Source organism: Lithobates pipiens, unplaced genomic scaffold, assembly GCF_037356315.1.
Source record: "Lithobates pipiens isolate NorthernLeopardFrog02 unplaced genomic scaffold, aLitPip1_a1.2 Scaffold_37, whole genome shotgun sequence".
Lineage (NCBI taxonomy): Eukaryota > Metazoa > Chordata > Amphibia > Anura > Ranidae > Lithobates > Lithobates pipiens.
This window is the reverse complement of record NW_027507825.1, coordinates 2,442,660-2,449,206: the sequence shown is the minus strand read 5'-3', so window position 1 is coordinate 2,449,206 and position 6,547 is coordinate 2,442,660. Positions and strand designations below refer to the sequence as shown.

Genomic DNA, 6,547 nt, shown 5'->3' with positions numbered 1-6,547 from the left:
TGTTTTCTTATGCTGGGATTTCACCTTCCAGTTACAGTGTGTGCGTGGCCAGCTCTATGGACGGCTCGGAATGAGACGTTGCATGGACCCCACCACATTTTTCACATAAGTCAGCCAACTGTATGCTAAATACGAGTTACCATCAAGAGACACATCAAAGTCTGGCTTCAGGGCAACAAGACCTCCAGAGTTATTAGTGAACACATCACCTTCCCAACACAGAAACCGTCACCGAATCATCACAATGCCGACTACACACCAAGAATGTGTCGCTACAGATGGTGGCACTTTCCACTGGTATGCAATTTTCACAAAATTTCTGTAAATAGAAAATTGGGGAAAAAATGATTTATAAGGGAATTCTTCACTGAACTCTATGTGTATGTAAAGTAGGGACATCACAAGCCCAATGTAAATACAGAAAAACTACAGCCCTCGTGTTCACACTGTAGGCCCAATGGATTGAGCCCAATAAATCTACTGCTATAGCTCTGGATTGTGATAAGTAATGGGTGGGAATATGCAGACTTCATGCAGATATCATTGGATGGATTCTGCATACAGCAATACTCATCAACTTTCTGCTCCCATCCAAGTACTAACCAAGCCCGACCTTGGGAGATCAGACACGCTCAGGGTGATGTGGCCATAAGTGCTCACCATTGGAGCCCTCAACCCTCTTGAACTTGGAAATGCCAAGCTGGCACCTTGGTCGAAAAAAGAAAGCCAACGAAAAGCAAAAAGCCTACAGCACCTGATATTCCCAGGTGGTCTCCCATCCAAGTACCAATCAAGCCCGACCTTGGGAGATCAGACACGTTCAGGATGATGTGGCCATAAGTGCTCACCATTGGAGCCCTCAACCCTCTTGAACTTGGAAATGCCAAGCTGGCACCTTGGGCAAAAAAACAAAGCCAACGAAAAACGAAAAGCAAAAAGCCTACAGCACTTGATATTCCCAGGTGGTCTCTCATCCAACTACCAACCAAGTCCAACCCTGGGAGATCAGACACTTTCAGGATGATGTGGCCATAGGGGTTCACCATTTGAGACCTCAACCCTCTTGAACTTGGGAATACCAAGCTGGCACCTTGGGTGAAAAAACAAACGAAAAGCAAAAAGCCTACAGCACCTGGTATTCCAAAGCGGCCTCCCATCCAAGTACTAACCAGGCCTGACCCTGCTTAGTATCCAAGATCCAATGAGATTGGGTACATTCAGGGCAATGTGGCTGTAAGTGCTCATTGTTGGAGCCCTTAACCCTCTTGGACTTGGGAATGCCAAGCTGGCACCTTGGGCAAAAAAAAAAAAAACAACAAAAATTAAAAAACCTACAGCACCTGGTATTCCCAGGTGGTCTCCCACCCAAGTACTAACCCTGCTTAGCTTCCAAGATCAGATGATATCGGGTGCATTTAGGGTAATGTGGCCATAGGAGCTCATCATAGGAGCCCTCAACCCTCTTGAACTTGGGAATGCCAAGCTGGAACATTGGGGTGAAAAAACAAAGCCAACGAAAAACAAAAAGCCTTCAGCAACTGGTATTTCCAGGTGGTCCCCATCCAAATACTAATCAGGACCTACCCTGCTTAGCCTTCAAGATCAGACATGTCCAGGGTGATGTGGCCATAGGGCCAACTTCCTGATGATGCTGTTGACAGTGTAACACGTAGAGGCGGGGACACGGTACGCCTGACGTCACTTGTGGTGAAGGAGTTTCTGGGACAGTGGAACGCATGCCATTCCGCCATCTTGCTGGAGAAGTGGTCGGGAGTTTCAAAGGAGAGAAGACCCTACTGGAATCGGCTGGTGTTGGCTTGGGCACCAAGACATGTGAGTGGAATACTTTTACGTTTTGTTGGCATTTTATGAAATAAATGGGTTACATGATGATCTTGTGTTTGGCTTTTCATTTCTGAGCTGGAAAGTCAGTGAAGGGGATTGCAATGCAGCTGGCCATACCGCTATCCTGTTTGGGAAATCCATTAAAGCACTATTAGACCCACTTAATACCTGGGTTTAAGGATCTGATGAGTTATAGCCTCAGAGGGTATCGTGGTGGGGAGACACGGAGGAGCACTGTCTGACACAGCACCATATATCTTCATGAAGTGTGTGGGGCACATTTTACACACATCTTAGTATTTATGTGATGTGTATGGATAAGTATTGACCTAACACTCATTCATTTTGGTTTCTCTAATTTCAAGCAGTCTTGAATATTTGTTTAATGGTCACCTCCTGAATAATGGGCAGTTCTCAGTGTGAAGCTGGACCACAAGATGGACTTTGACTAGCAGATGGCATAAGAGGTCCATGAGGCATAGACAACAGAGAGGAAATTCTCACCTTGGATTACAGACGGAATGAGCTGGTACATGTACCATTGATTGGCAAATCAGCAAATGGAGAACATGTCAATGCATGGAAAATCATTCCTTTCTCCATAGCAGCCTTTGCGAATACCTAGCACTTTTGGGTATGGGGAAGCATGGCACATCCTCCTAGTTTGAACCAGCCTTGAATATTTGTTTGAGGGTCACCTCAGTTCTCAGTGTGAAGTGGGACCACAACAAGGTGGACTCTGTATAGTTGCTGAAAATCTGGAGAGGCCAACCTTGACTGGCCAATGGCCTTAAGCCTTGTACACACGGTCGGAGAATCCGTCGGAATGTGTCCTATCGAACCGTGTTGTCGGATAATCCGACTGTGTGTGGTATGCATCGGACTGATTCCGTCAGAATATCCGTCGGACCCAATTTTCCAACTTGTTGGAAATATTTCCCGACCAACTGGTTCAATCGGACATACTCCGATCATGTGTAGAGAATTTTGATCGGACAAAGTGCCGCGCATGCTCAGATCAAATTCCTACATCAAAGCTATTGGCTACTAGCCTGAATGTAGTCCCATCGTAATGAAATAACGTCATCACGTTCTGAAAGATTGGATTTTTCGACAACTTAGTCCAACCGTGTGTATGCAAGAGTTTCGGACAAAATCCGACGGACAAAATCCGACGGATTTGGTTGTCGAAATCTCCGACCGTGTGTACAGGGGCTAAGAGGTCCATGAGTCATGGACAACTCAAGAGGAAATGCTCGCCTTGGATCACAGACAGAATGAGCTGGTACATATGCTATTGATTGGTGGAGCAGAAAATGGAATACGGGCAGGTCAACGTGTGGCAAATCAGTCCTTCCTTCTCCATAGCAGCTTTTGCATGTACCCAGCACTTCTGGATCTGGGAAAGCATGGGACATCCTCCTAATATGAACCAGCCTTGAATATTTGTTTATTGGTCACCTCATGAATAATAAGCAGATCTCAATGGGACGCTGGACCACAACAAGATGGACTCTGTATAGTTGCTGAAAATCTGGAGAGGCCAACCATGACTGGTAGATGGCCTAAGAGGTCCATGAGGCAACTCAAGAGGAAATTCTCACCTTGGATCACAGACAGAACGAGCTTGTACATATGCTATTGATTGGTGGATCAGCAAATGGAATACAGGCAGGTCAACGTGCGGCAAATCAGTCCTTCCTTCTCCATGGTACCCCTTGCATGTACCCTGATCTTCTGGGTATGGGGAAGTGTGCGACATTCACCTAATCGGAACCAGCCTTGAATGTTGTTTAATGGTTTACCTCCTGAATAATGGGTAGTTCTCTCAATGGGAAGCTGGACCACAGCAAGATGGAGGTGTTGAAAATTTGAAGAGGCCAACCTTCACTGGCAGACGGCCTGAGAGGTCCGTGAGGAATGGACAGCTCAAGAGGAAATTCTCACTTTGGATCACAGACGGAACGAGCTGGTACACGCACCATTGATTGGCGGATCAGTAAATGGAGCACGATTTAACGTGCAGCAAATCATTCCTTCCTTCTTATTCTCAAGTTTAATATACACTTGACATAAATCAAGCCATTTTGTATTACTTAATGTTACAGTCATCGAATTAATCATCATCACAGAGAAGTCAAGGCTGAGATCTTTAATGCAGTTTTATTAAGCCCAGCCGAGGCCATGTGCCGGTAATAAGACGCGCGCTATGCCATTTGATATTCTAAAACTATAACTTCATAAAAGTAAAATACACAATTCACAACATATGTTCAGCACAAAGCCGAGAACGCCATTCTAAATGGTTTCAAAAATGAATCTTTATGACTTGCTTGTTTGACATCTCATTATATTCCTATTTGAGATCGTTACATTTACTGTGCGTTACACAAGACCTGGAAAATATCCGGAAAAGTTTTCATCCTTTTGATGGTTTAAAGGTGTGCTCCAGTCCAAACTGAAAGCCAAGCCTTGTAAAGCGTGTAAGGAGACCAGCTGGCTTGCTCTGAGTTTCGGGGTTTTGACCTAGCCATGGCCGCGGGGTACCGGCTCACAACACTTCCTTTGGTCGGTAATCTGATTGACAAGGAGAGGGCCTAGCGCTGGAGGGGGCTAAGGCTTAAAGCACATGTGAACCCAAACTCAATGAAATTTGTTCTGCTAAAGCGTATCATAAACAACTGCCATTTTTTTTGTTATCTTTTTGTTGAATCTTTTTCATGTCTATATACACTCTACTGATGGCTGCATGGCATTACCCATGGTGGATTTTCTGATGGCGTCAACAATGGAATGTGCCTGTGCAATGTGCATTTGGTATGGCCACTTACAGTCTCCATGGGAAGTCCATGTGACAGGGTGACAACACAGGAGGACAATTGTGAGATAGGGACAGGACGTTGTCATCCCATAACAGGAAATGCCTCAACAAAGACCTACATGGTGGGATCACCAGGGATTCTTTTAATGAAAGCTACAGATTTTAAAAGCTTGAACGTGATTTTTGAAGTTATATCTTCAGTATTTATTAAAGTTTAAAGTGTATGTGACCCTAAATATGTATTTGCTTCTATGTTTGTGTTCACACTTGTGTATTTCATAAATCCTAGTCTCTATCATTTTCATGCATCTCTTCTAACTGAGGTACCTGGTTGATCCTGCTAGTCACCTTTCCTACTTGTTATTATGGTGGCAGGTCAGGGCAGTATAGGGTATTATAGGGGCAGGTTAGGGCAGTTTGGGTTATTATGGGGCAGGTTAGCGCTGTACAGGGTATTAAATGGGCATGTTAGGGCTGTATAGGGTATAATAGGGGAAGGTTAGGGCTTCATAGGGTATTATAGGGGCAGGATAAGGCTGTATAGGCTATTATTGTGGTGGGTTAGGGTAGTATAGGGTATTATAGGGGCAGGTTAGGGCAGTATAGGATATTATGGTGGCAGGCTAGGGCTGTATAGGGTATTATAGGGGCAGGTTAGGGCAGTATAGGGTATTTTGATGGAAAGTTAGGGCAGTATAGGGTATTATGGTGGCGGGTTAGGGTAGTATAGGGTATTATAGGGGCAGGTTAGGGCAGTATAGGGTATTATAGGTGCAGTATAGGGTAATATAGGGGCAGGTTAGGGCTGTATAGATTATAGGGGCAGGTTAGGGCTGTATAAGGTATTATAGTGGCAGGCTAAGGCTGTATAGGTTATTATAGGGGCAGGTTAGGGCTGTATAGGGTATCATAAGGGCAGGTTAGGGCTGTATAGAATATTATAGGGGCAGGTTAGGGCTGTATAGGGTATTATAGGGGCAGGTTAGGGCAGTATAGGGTATTATGGTGGCAAGTTAGGGCAGTATAGGGTATTATAGGGGAAGCTTAGGAATGTATAGGGTATTATAGGGGCAGGTTAGGGCAGTATAGGGTATTATTATGGCAGGTTAGGGCAGTATAGGGTATTATGATGGCAGGTTAGGGCAGTATAGGGTATTATGGTGGCAAGTTAGGGCTGTATAGGGTATTACGGTGGTGGGTTAGGGTAGTATAGGGTACTATAGGGGCAGGTTAGGGCAGTATAGGGTATTATGGTGGCAGGCTAGGGCTGTATAGGGTATTATAGTGGCAGGTTAGGGCAGTATAGGGTATTATGGTGGCAGGTTAGGGCAGTATAGGGTATTATAGGGGAAGCTTAGGAACGTATAGGGTATTATAGGGGCAGGTTAGGGCAGTATAGGGTATTGTGATGGCAGGTTAGGGCAGTATAGGGTATTATGGTGGCAAGCTGGGGCTGTATAGAGTATTATGGTGGTGGGTTAGGGTAGTATAGGGTACTATAGGGACAGGTTAGGGCAGTATAGGGTATTATGGTGGCAGGCTAGGGCTGTATAGGGTATTATAGGGGCAGGTTAGGGCAGTATAGGGTATTTTGGTGGAAAGTTAGGGCAGTATAGGGTATTATGGTGGCGGGTTAGGGTAATATAGGGTATTATTGGGGCAGGTGAGGGCAGTATAGGGTATTATAGTGGCAGGTTAGGGCTGTATAGGGTATTATGGTGGCAGGTTAGGGCTCTATAGAGTATTATAGGGGCAGGTTAGGGCTGTATAGGGTATTATGGTGGCAGGCTAGGGCTGTATAGGGTATTATGGTGGCAGGCTAGGGCTGTATAGGGTATTATAGGGGTGAGTTAGGGCAGTATAGGGTATTATGGTGGCAGG

At 45.2% G+C, this 6,547-nt stretch overlaps 1 pseudogene; it reads right to left on the bottom strand.

Moving 5' to 3' along the window:
* Positions 1-1,120: 1,120 nt before the first annotated feature.
* LOC143956611 (5S ribosomal RNA) lies at positions 1,121-1,239 on the bottom strand (annotated as a pseudogene).
* Between the last annotated feature and the right edge of the window lie 5,308 nt (positions 1,240-6,547).